This window comes from Anabrus simplex, chromosome 11, assembly GCF_040414725.1.
Source record: "Anabrus simplex isolate iqAnaSimp1 chromosome 11, ASM4041472v1, whole genome shotgun sequence".
Lineage (NCBI taxonomy): Eukaryota > Metazoa > Arthropoda > Insecta > Orthoptera > Tettigoniidae > Anabrus > Anabrus simplex.
Window position 1 is genome coordinate 120,195,974 of NC_090275.1, and position 12,766 is coordinate 120,208,739.

General features: G+C 39.1%; 1 protein-coding gene across 3 annotated transcripts in view; it reads left to right on the forward strand.

The window, feature by feature from the left end:
* Positions 1 to 10,892: 10,892 nt before the first annotated feature.
* The window catches only part of LOC136883091 (F-box/LRR-repeat protein 2), a 68,570-nt gene continuing 66,696 nt past the window's right edge, over positions 10,893 to 12,766 (forward strand). For all 3 annotated transcript variants that reach the window (XR_010861218.2, XR_010861219.2, XM_067155271.2), the window contains exon 1: positions 10,893 to 11,023. The gene's annotated coding sequence lies outside the window, so the exon portion shown is untranslated. The remainder of the gene's footprint in view (positions 11,024 to 12,766) is intronic.

Genomic DNA, 12,766 nt, shown 5'->3' on the forward strand with positions numbered 1-12,766 from the left:
TGTCCACATGTCCACAGCAACCGACTGGGAGGCCTAACTCCAGTGTTACATGATTTGGAAGGAGCAATAGAACACTAGAAGTTCAACGTACTCTGTTATAACTTGTTTGTGATCATAATATTCAAATAGTTCAATTGTGCAGTTAATATTTACCTGTCTGATATTATTGTTAATGCCCTGAGGGGAACGAATTGAAATTTATATAAGTTTTATTCCCCGCCCGGCTACTCATTCTTGCCACCCGCCTGACAAACATTTCTGGGGAGAACACAGGTGCTAATGATATTAATGTTAATTTTACATTCAAATTAAACAATTTCAGTTTATGAATGCTAATGATTGTTTAGCAATATATTTAATTTTGTATTACAAAACACCCAACAAGTAGGCTGTGCAGTGTGGTCATGTATCTATGAAATTGCGCTTGGGCAGTGGTGGGTTCGAACTCCACTGTCAGCTATCTTGAAGATGGTTTCCCTTCTTTGCAATAGGCAGGCAGATACTAAGGCCATACGGTACCTTAATTAAGGCCACAGTTGCATCCTTCTGAGGCCCATTCCATCGTTGCCATAAATCGGTGATATATGAGCCTCATAGGCAAAAAAAATGAGATCATTATGAAGCCCAGAACATCATTATAATTGTTCATAAAGGTGGAAAACAAGTATGTTCAGTTCATGTTCAGTGTTGTAATTCAAAATATGCCATACATCTGCATGTTTCAGACTCCCATTTGTCTTAATTGCATTAATGACTTTTATAAATTCCTGCCCTACAGTTGTTATATATTCAAACACTTTATTTAAACTTCATGGGACATGTATTATTATTATTATTAATATTACTATTAATATTATTATAGGGAGATTAAGTACAGCATGAAGCATATCTGCTAAATGGGAAGTGAAAAACTGTAATGTGGCGTTATTTTCAAGAGCAATGAACCTTTCAAACATGTGGTTTACTGTACTCATAGTCTGTTCCTTTATATGAGATCATCATTTGTGTATAATTGTATGATAATAATCAAATACTGAAGTGGAAGTGTAGTGTGATATTGTGTGAATGATTTGTGTAAAGAAGTCATAGTTTTGGTTAAGCATCCATTTCTACCAAAGGAGGTTTCACTGAAAATCTTGTATTTTGGAGAAAATTTCTCAACAGAACACAGGGAATATATTATATTCTCACCTCTCTTATTTGCAGTTTGTATGCACAACCTCCGATACAAAAGTATGTACTGGTATGTATGCAATGTCCAAGTAACTAAATTAATATTTGTGAATTTTGTGATGTTGGTAACCCATTCATTTGATGTGATGGTAACAGTTGTACAAACTTTTCTTATCATAGAACTAGGCGAGTTGGCAGTGCGGTTAGGAGCGCACAGCTGTGAGCTCGCATCCGGGAGATAGTGGGTTCGAACCCCACTGTCGGCAGCCCTGAAAATTGTTTTCTGTGGTTTCCCATTTTCACACCAGGTAAATGCTGGGGCTGTACCTTAATTAAGGCCATGACTGCTTCCTTCCCATTCCTAGGCCTTTCCTGTCCCATCATCGCCATAAGACTTATCTGTGTCGGTGCAACGTAAAGCAACTAGCCTTATCATAGTTGTCCCCCTGTGGGTAGGGGCAGTAGAATAACAGCCACGGCATCCTCTGCCTGCTGTAAGAGACGACTAAAAGGGGTCCCATGTGGGCTCTGCACTTGGGAGCTTGGGTAGGCGACCACGGAGCCCTTAATTGAATTTTGGCATTGCTTCCGCTTACTTGTACCAGGCTCCCCACTTTTATCTATCCTATCTGATCTACCTTGATCACCATCTGTTCTTTTCTGCCCCCGATTGAATTATGTATGGAGGCCCAGGGAGTCTTATTTTCAAGCCCTCCATGGCCCTGCTCTTCCTTAGCTGATACAATCATTTTTCCTAGTGTCAGCCCCCTTCCATTTCTTCTCTCCGATTACTAATATATATAGTGGATGGTTGCCTAGTTGTACTTTCTCTTAAAACAATGACCTAAATGTTAGGCCCTTTTAATCAACAAGCATCATCATCTTAAGCAAGGAGATTTGTGGTGAGGGCGAGATGTTTGGTGGCCATGACATATACTAGGAACTGTCCCATCATTCGTCTAAATGCAGGCGAAAGGAAAACCATTCTCAGGACAGTCAGTGGTAGGGGAACAGCCCGTTTCTGTGTCCCAAATGCAGAGGTGTAGAAACACTGTGGAACCGTACCCACCCCTCCTCTGCTTGGTTGGCTGGTTGGAGTGCTTGCTGTCAGACCACAGATCAGCCTACTCTGCAACCACCAACATAGATTTCTGCCTTCGATATACAGCAGGTACAAATGGCACTGTCTGAAGTAAGTTTCCACTGTCTTCAACTGGCATTTCGTCTAGGTCACAGCAAAGTCCCTTGCACATCGTAATGTTGTGGAAGTAGCAGCATATTGTTCATAATACTGTACTAAATTAGCAAACAATTCCTTGGACATAGGTCTTAATAGGTGGAGCTATGTTGTGACTTGGCATGGGAATGTTTTATGCTGGATCAGCTGCGATGTTATTGTACGTAGATCCTGATGCTACATATTTCTGTCAATTTATTGGAATTCCTCTCCTGCAGATGGACTGAAAGGAAGCATTATTTGTACCTCCTGCATGTTGTAGAGGGAACAATCACAGAATCTGTAAGCGCTCTCTTGTCTTTTAAACCCACAAACATATTCATGATTCCATCTTTTTCCTTGTAGCAGAAAAATTTAGATATATCCTACTGTCACATAAAATAGAACATTTTTAAGTATTGTAAATAGTGCAGATCAATGAATACAAGGGATGCATACAATTTTGTAGCTTGACATTGTTTATCATCTAAATGCAGATGACTGATTGAATGATATGTTGTGTTTTGGTGCAGTATGTAGGACCAGAGTATGTGCTATCATGTCTTCGTTTCTTCAAACACTACTCTCCCAGAGATTTGCCATCCTCTAGTAGATGCAAAAGAAGTACAAATCTCAATATTTCTCAGTGTGTGGCCCTAGGTGCCTCTTTTGACAGACTGAAAGATGTATCACATAGTAAGTTCCTTGGGAAAATACAAATGCTGTTGCTGAAAACTTTTGCAATGTCAGTGCAACGTTAGACTGCAATAAGAGAGAAAAGTATTATGTTGTACCTTGTCAGTTCCAGTCTTGTGAATGATTTTGTATTTGTGTTGTATTGAATAGTTTTCAGGCTGATGAATATTAATTGATGATTAACACTGCTGAATGTAATGTCATGAGATTATGATATACTATGATCACTAAACTTTTTGTGCAAATTTCTACACAATTTTATACCTGTAACACTGTGGATACTAGGTAGAATATAGCTCCATAAATCAAAAGATCATGTTTCATTTCAATTTACCTTTGAATCCTACAAACTCCCTCCTTAGCATATGAGTTTCGTTTCATCATTTTGGTTCCTATGTATGGTTTTCTTTCTTACATTGTATTTATATTTTATTTCCTGCATAAATGGCATATCTTGATACTATTGACTGTTACAGTTGGCTTAAGTACGGTAGTGTTAAAGAGGACTGATGTACGAGGGTATTTTAGTGTCTATTTCTGTCATAGGTCGTAATCTGAGATAAGGATTGTCAATCCCACTCACCTTCTGGTCACTTCCTTCCTCCCTTTGTGAGTTAGCTTCCTTTATCCTCAGCAGAAACAAACAAAAGCAGCACAGGCAAAGCCAGTCACTCCCATCCTTCATGGCTTTGTGAATTAGTAAAAATAAAATATAGCTCCATAAATCAAATAATTATAATAAGCAGCACAAGCTGGTAAGCTTCTTTTCTCCAGCAAAAAAAATTATTAATAATACAGCACAGGCCAACCTCCAGGTGTATTGTTGTTCAGAATGCAGTATTTCAGAGAAAAGTAACAGAAAGAAGGAAAGAAAGAAAAGGAAATGAAAGAAAAATTTAAGATAAATAAAAAAAGAAAAATATATTTAATATAATATTTAAGAATGGAGGGGGGACGAGAACCTGGGGACCCTCCACGCGCTAAACGATTTAAATCGCCCGCTCGGTAATTTTAGTTCAGCCCTGTATAAGCTAGAGGCGCTAGTGTGCAATTCCTGGCGATCTTTGCGCAGCCGTTGCGTACAGAAGTGAAAAATAACGTTGAGACTCATCTCTTACTCATTCTCTTTGGGCAGTATAAGCAGCCTTCGGATGCAGATCGAGCAGGCAGTGTCCTATATGATTATGAACCGTTGCCTACGCTATAATACAAGGCCTTGAAATGCACTCGTGGAAACGGGTTGCTTCCTAGTTCACCATTCAGCCGCCAGGATCGCGGTCTTGCCCCCTTTTATTTGTATGGCCGTATATGTCAATAAGTAAAGTACATCCTAAATAAAAAGAACTGAATGTTTTTGCGAGTATTGACAGTACTTTATTTTTAGAGCGGTGCTGCAATGGCTTGGATATATCGTTGAAGTTTCAAAACTTTCCTTTTGAGGGGCTTCTTATCAAGTTTCAAAAACTTTCTCTCTTCTAATTGATTGGCTCAAAGTAATGTTGTCTAACAGAGGTCTCAGAAATGTTCATAGTAGAAAAAGAGGTGGTTTGTCGCCTTTACACTTTCCACACTTCATTTCACTGTTGAACATATCTTTCGGAAAAAATAAACGTACACCTTTTAGTAACTCTCTTCGGGACAAGTACTGCGTAGTGGAAGTGATAAATTCCGTCGTTCACTGCAGAAGTGCCACGGACGATTTTTGGTATCTGAGGGCTCCTCGACCTTGAAAACGAATAAGACACAATGTTGGACTTTGAGTAGCTGGAGAAGCAGATATGTTCTAAACAGACTGTGTTTTTTCTTTTTTCCACACGAACCATAATGTCATTGTATTCCGCTTGGCGTCTTAGGTACCGTAGCTGAAGAAGAGCTCGATGTCATAGCTCGTTAGGTTCCTCATCAATGCATAATGCAAATGTATACTTATGAGGTATTTTACGCAGGCCACAGTGGACTGGGTAGTCAAGATCTATGCCTGATACATTTTTCTCATGATTCTTTTTTACTTTCTCTGAATGAATTTTAAGTTTCTTAATATATGACAGGACATCTTTCATTCCAGCAACACTCTCCATTCTCATTTCATAGCATCTATCACTCATTAATATAAATCACTTTGGGAGTGGCGACCCCATCGTAATAACAGCCTATATATGATTCATTCATTACATCCCTGACCCGGTCAAAGACTGGAAAACAGGTTGTAGGTTTTCATTTTCATTTTCAATATATGACAGGAAATCATTACTTAACCAACCGAGGAGTTCATCATCAGTACTAAAAGATGCTTTTTTTTTTTTTGCTAGTGACTTTACATCGCACCGACACAAGTAGGTATTATGGCGACGATGGGATAGGAAAGGCCTAGGAGTTGGAAGAAAGCGGCCGTGGCCTTAATTAAGGTACAGCCCCAGCATTTGCCTGGTGTCAAAATGGGAAATCACGGAAAACCATCTTCAGGGCTGCCGACAGTGGGATTCGAACCCACTATCTCCCGGATGCAAGCTCACAGCCATGCGCCCCTAACCGTACGACCAACTCGCCCGGTTAAAAGATGCTCGTTTGTTCTCGTTCCTGAATATGTCCCATGTGAGGTGTTGCAGACGTTATGCGCATTGAACAATTTAATAAAATGTTCCATAAAACAAATGGCTTATTTTAAACTGTATTTTATGCTCTCGGGACAAAACCACCTCCATACTTTACAAAGCAGAGATTGTTTCAGGGGAAAATACAATATTTTTAGCTCATGCTACATTCATTTTCGTGAAATTTGTTGGGCAAATTATTTTCCTCGTTGGTTTTCTAATTTCAGATTTCTGAGTGTAAAGATGCCTCTCAAATGATTGCCGGCCACGGTAGCATAGTTTAAAAAATTCCAGTGACAAATTTTGGGATCGCCCGATTTTTATGACGTAACACGGATCAAAACTTAGGAACAGAGGCCTACTTCGATCAGCTTGAAGTCGATCTCATGCGTAATACTTCCTCTGTATAATCATTGGTATAATGTTTCGAACATTGAACATTCACTGGAAACTTGCGAAACGAAATTCCACTACCTTTAATTTCTCGTGAATAAACCATGACTGGAACTGTGAATGCTTAACATCAGACAAATACATAATACATTCACAACCAACTCAGTTAATGAACACGTTTAAAGGCGCGAGCCTGGTAGACATCAAGGTCTGTCTAGGGAGGTCAAGTCACGAATGCTTCTTATGGAGCCGCCATATTGGGTCTTTAAGCGAGCGTAACCAAAGGCAAGTGCATTCGAATTTAGAGGATTTCGGTGCCGTACATTGAAATAAAAACAAAATACCAACTATTTTTCATAAAGAATGTAATTGGGCATCTACTGTTCATGTAACTTATATATAACTGTATAACACTTAAATGATATGAATACATTCACAGCTATTTGAATAGGAAGATAATTAACAGAGCCTGATTTTTTTTTTTAGGAAACAAGAATCAACAGAAAAGCTCATGTCCTACTTTTTTACTTCCTTACAACTTTGTCTTACTGTGTTTCTTATTAATATCATCTGTCAAATACGTAATCTTGTTGACAGAAACATAGAAATCTGTACAGTACCTGTGTCATAATATGATTACCGGTACATGGAATACTGAACTTGAAGTACTGTACTTAAAGTACTAAAAGACAGTTGTAATAAATTACCTTCAGCGGTTTCTTGATTAAGAAAGTAATTACCGATACTGCGTTTCTAAAAGGTTACCCTAGTAGCCTATGTTAAAAGTTGGAATTCAAGAGGACAAACTGGGGCAAATATTCATTTATAGGAAGGGGAGTTAGGGATTGGAATAACTTACCAAGGGAGATGTTCAATAAATTTCCAATTTCTTTGAAATCATTTCGGAAAAGGCTAGGAAAGCAACAGATAGGGAATCTGCCACCTGGGCGACTGCCCTAAATGCAGATCAGTATTGATTGATTGATTGATTGATTGATTGATTGATTGATTGATTGATTGATTGATTGATTGATTGATTGATTGATTGATTGATTGATTGATTGATTGATTGATTGATTGATTGATTGATTGATTGATTGATTGATTGATTGATTGATTGATTGATTGATTGATTGATTGATTGATTGATTGATGTTGACAAACACTGAATGCCTCTTGAGTTGAGTGTATTAAATTATGTATGATAACTGTTGTTATCCATTCATGTGGTATTTCTTTTTTGGGTTCTAAGGCAAAAAATACTCTGCACATGTGCAACAAGAGTGATGTTCTTAGCTACTCTTAACTAGTTTATTGATAACCCATGCAGCTATATAGTACCAGGTGTTGGTGGTGATTATTGTTTTAAGAGTAAGTACAACTGGGCAACCATCCTCTATAAATACTAAACAGAAGAAAACAAATGGAAGGGGTCCAACACTTCGATAAATGAAGGTATCGGCAAAAGAAAGATGAAGGCCACAAAGTGCGTGGAAATGAAAAACTTCATAGGCGTCCGGCTCCATGGCTATATGGTTAGCGTGCTGGCCTTTGGTCAGAGGGGTCCCGGGTTCGATTCCCGGTAGGGTCGGGAATTTTAACCATCATTGGTTAATTTCGCCGGCTCGAGGGCTGGGTGTATGTGTCGTCTTCATCATCATTTCATCCTCATCACGACGCGCAGGTCACCTACGGGTGTCAAATCAAAAGACCTGCACCTGGCGAGCCGAACATGTCCTCGGACACTCCCGGCACTAAAAGCCATACGCCATTTCATTTACTTCATAGGCCTCGGATGCGCTAATGCCGTCGCGGTCGGAAAAGAACAAGTGTTGACCAGGGGAGGTCGGATGGGCTAGAATAGGTGAGAGCCTGACACAAGTAAGTGAAAGCAATGTAAAGACTCAGCTAAGGGCCTCGTAGTCACAACCCAAATGGATTTCCCCTGTGGGTGGGGGCAATAGAATAACACCCACGGTATCCCATGCCTGTCATAAGAGGTCACTGAAAGGGGCGTCAGGAGCTCCTAACTAGGGAGCGTGGGTTGGCGACCACGGGGCTCTTAACTGAGTCCTAACATTCATGGATATAATAATAATAATAATAATAAAATAATAATAATAATAATACTGGTTAAGAAAATAAAAGCCATTGGTAGACACAATTCCTTAAGAAATAGAAATTCAGTCACTATTAAGTTGACTTAACCTGGGTTAGGCTATTTTAGGGATTACATTAGGATATTATGTTAGGCTACGGTACGTTAAATTACAGTAGTTGGTTAGTGCGAGTGTTGTGATCTTCAAGTGTTTGTCCAGCCATATAATGTACTCCATAGAGCATTTAAGATGAAGGAAATATAGCTGTAAATAATAACTACAGTACCGTATAAGACAGCTATAAACAAATACTGGTGTAATGATGGCGAGCTGGACACAAATTGTTGGTTTGAAGAGATAGGCCAGCGAAATGAACCAATGAGGTTAAAATTCCTGACCTTGCCGGGAATCGAACCCGGAACCCCTATGACCAATGGCCAGCACGCTAACCATTTAGCCATGGAGTCGGACACATGAAAAGGAAATTTCATAAACATCAATTGTACTATTACACATTTCCCGTTACTTTTCTTGCTTGTTATGAAAGACAATTCCCTTTCTTTAGGAAGGTTTCCCATCATATGTCAAAGACTTGGGTGGATTAGGGACGTTGAAAATTGTTGGGATGGAATTCCACTTGAGTAGTTTCCGTCCATCTGCCCTCTTTAGTTCAAATTATGCTAGAAGAAAATACATAATAAGACCTATAAATCTAAAACATCGTTCATATAAACATATCATTATTCAGGAATAATACGAGTGCATAACTTCACTCTAACCGCGCACAAGACGGAATTATCTGTAGATTGCCATTTTTCACGCCTACAGTTTTGTACCCACTGAGCTCCCCTTTGCTTATCGCTCGGGAAGCGAAACACTCCAATTCCCTCAGTTGTCTTATTTTGACAATTTGGTGCGGCACAGTATCCCATTTTCCTTCAAAATACAAGTAATAACTCACATCATTACATCGGGCACGTCCACATAACAACGATATTTAAGACCCAATATGGCCGCCACCGCAAAGGATTGTGGTAGCGTGACCAGACCTCCCTAGACAGACCTTGGTAGACATGGGGCAAGATAGCGATCCTAGCGGCTGGGCATTGAACTTCTGTGTAACCACTTGCATAGCGTTTTACGGGCTCTATTTCCAGGCCTTGTTTTATAACGTAGGCAACGTTATGAACAGGGTTGCCACCGTTAGTACTTTAGTACTAGATCTAGTACTTCATGGACATTTTTAGTACGTTAGTTCTTTTTATGGAAATCTAGTACCTTTTACGGAGGTAAAGTAAACGCTCTTCTACTGCAGCAGAAGAACAAGAAAGAAACTGATAAGAAGTTTCAGAGCCAAGTGTATCTTTTCATGTTGAATTCTGTTAACAAGTTTATAAGAAGGTAGATTTTAGTGATCCTATTTTGAGAAATCTCTCCATGTCGAACTAGAAAATTGCAAAAGAGATGGCAGTTTCATCAGTATAATCCCATTAGCTATATGTTTCCCTAATGCAATTAGAGTGCTCATGAAGTTAGATTGGAGGAAATGGTGGGCAGCAAAGTCCAAAGAAACTGAAAATATTTTCAGTCTGCCGAACTTATAGGCTCAATATAAATATTACGCTATAACGTACCTGAGAAATACACACTATTAAACAACAGGTCCTATTTATATTGAACTTGTGTGTTCGACAGACTGAACGGCTTTTAAGTTACATTTATTTCAGTCGACACTCGAAAGTGCAGCTTCCTTCTTTACAAACAATTCCACAGAATCGCTGAAAGAGAAATAAGCATTTATGGAATTTTGGAACTCTTTAATTGAACTGAAAAATCCTGTAGGCGACTACAACTTTTCAAATTTGACGAATTTTTGCGACTGTTTACCACATTCTCCTGCTGAAACAGAACAGGATTTTTCCTGCTTTTTCTGTTAATAAGACCAGATTGAGAAACAAACTACTGTTCTGTAGCGTACCTAAGTGAATGGGCTCCTTGTAAAGCACGCGTCTGCCCAAACTTTTCATATTTCAAAATATTTTATTGCTTTGGCAATATTGTCCAAGGATTAAGAGAAGAGCACAATGTGAAATGCATGTTAATATGTTCTAAAAGGTGTGAATGTTGAATAGAAATGCGTGAGAATATTCATAGACTTCACATTCTAAACGTAAATAAAAGAATCTCATCACGTAGTCAGCTTGGAACTGGAAATGTTAGGATAGTGGGTATTGAACCTGCAACATTGCTGCTTCCCATTATAGATATCAAAACCGATAACTTCTGGTAATTACGGTTTTATCTTTTTTTTTTTTTTTTTTTTTTTGCTTTACGTCGCACCGACACAGATAGGTCTTATGGTGACGATGGGATAGGAAAGGCCTAGGAATGGGAAGGAAGTGGCCATGGCCTTAATTAACGTACATCCCCAGCATTTGCCTGGGTGAAAATAGGAAACCACGGAAAACCATCTTCAGGACTGCCGACAGTGGGGTTCGAACCCACTATCTCCAGATTACTGGATACTGGCTACACTTCAGCGACTGCAGCTATCGAGCTCGGTTTTTCTCATTTAATAAAGGTGTATTTTTGATAAGTATACTTTTTTCTATACTTCCATTATAAATAATCCTACTCCATTGTAAAAAGGATGATTAGTACGTTTTTCCATAATCTAGTACCTTTTCACGGGAAAATTTAGTACGAAAATGTTTGTCCGGTGGCAACCCTGGTCATGAACACTGTTTCGCGGGTGTGCATTTTGTTTTGCTTCGTAAGACTTGAATCGTTTCATAGTGCGAAAGACATCATCAGAGAGTAAACCAGTAATCGCATGTCTTACGTCATTACTGTTGGTAGGTGTGAAGAGTTCAGTAGCCGGGTTTTTTTTTTTTTTTTGTTTTGTTTTTAGGAATACAAGTTGTTCAAATAAGTGGGGTTAGGTTCATTGTCCCTCGTAAGATGTCATGGCAAGGGTGCAGTGTAACTTGTTTGAAGTTCCGCTTGCTAATGTGTATCGATGTTCATAAAACTGGATAGCATTCTTGTTTGTACCACTCCTTTCCGTCTTTTGATACGTTGTTTGTTTGCGATAGACAGATTTCCTAGAGATCATTTGTCAAGTAGGCTTAACAATTTATTTATTTAACCTGAAGGAACTGTTAGCTTTGGCATAGATGTAAATTGCATAACTCGCTGAGCGAAGCGAGTCGTACATGAAGGAGTAGACTTCGTTCAAGTGCGTGCGTATTTTAATTTATCACCATTGGCCTGTTATGATTAGGTTCTCAGGAGTACAGGCTTATCAGTGTGCGTACAATAGGCCTGTGCAGTTTGCGTAAGAATTAGATCAGGAGTATGTGTATACATTTAAATATCCCCGTTGGTCGATAAGGGTTGCTTCTTGAGAATGACTGTTACACACGAGAAAATTAACAATACTTGTTTAGTGCGAGTCTTAGCTGGCTGTAAATGCCACAAATTCAACCGCTCATTCCTAGTCTCCCATGGTTTTATAAAACAGAATATTCACGAAGACCTACTACTATCATTATCACATTAAGATTTAATAATGCTCTTACCCCGGCTTATAAATTCAGATTACTGACGAACTCGCTCATGTGTTCATGTAATAATAGCATTGCAGACGTCAATAATTCGGAAGAAGTAGGGCGGAAATATGGCCTTTCGGCACTCCATGTTCGTTTTTGTAGTAGGGCCTAACGATATGAATACAAGCCTGTCTGGACACGATATGCTTTAAGGAGCAAAGATCTGACGTACAGGACTTAACTCAGCAAGCGTTTCAAGACACCAAAGGGAACAGCTGAACTGTCTTATCTTTAAATGAACAAAAGAGCTATTAACCCTCAAAGACACGCGTATGGGGTGGAATCCACCCCAGGTCATTTTATTTCCTAGTGAAATGTACAAATAACTCTCCTGTGCTCTGCCCGCTCTTATATCTTTCTGGCTGGATCCCCGCAGACAGAGTCATTCTTATATAATCTATCTTAACCCTCTACTGCATACTGTTGCCTTTTGGCAACAAATAACTTTTCACCTGTATAAATGGATAAATATTGTAGACAGAGGTAGTTTTACGGCACACCTTCAACTGTACAATCAATTAAACACATATCCCAGTGATGCCTTGTTTTTTTTAAATTATACATAACATAAGTCAAAACAGCCCTACAACCAAAGGTACTCCTTCCACCCCGTCAACATCCACGCGAACCAACCACCGTTTATTTTACGTGGGCCCTCCCCATCACATTACCACAGGCTTCAGGAGTACCTCTGGCTCAACCTCAAAGACATTACCGACCTACGGTTGTACTTGCGCCTTGCAGTACGTACCCATGGCCAGTAGGTAGTAATGTTCGGTCTTTGAATATTAAAAGCTTAGCGTAAAATCGTGAAAAATCGTATATATATTCAACTATGGCAATCCACATCACATATGAGTGTTAAGCTATTAGCCCCAGTTAAGAATTGCTGGTACATCTAATACACTGAACGTATGTTGAACATTAAAGCTTGAAATTTTCTTCACCAAACGAAAACGAAAAATAATTCATGCAGTAGAGGGTTAA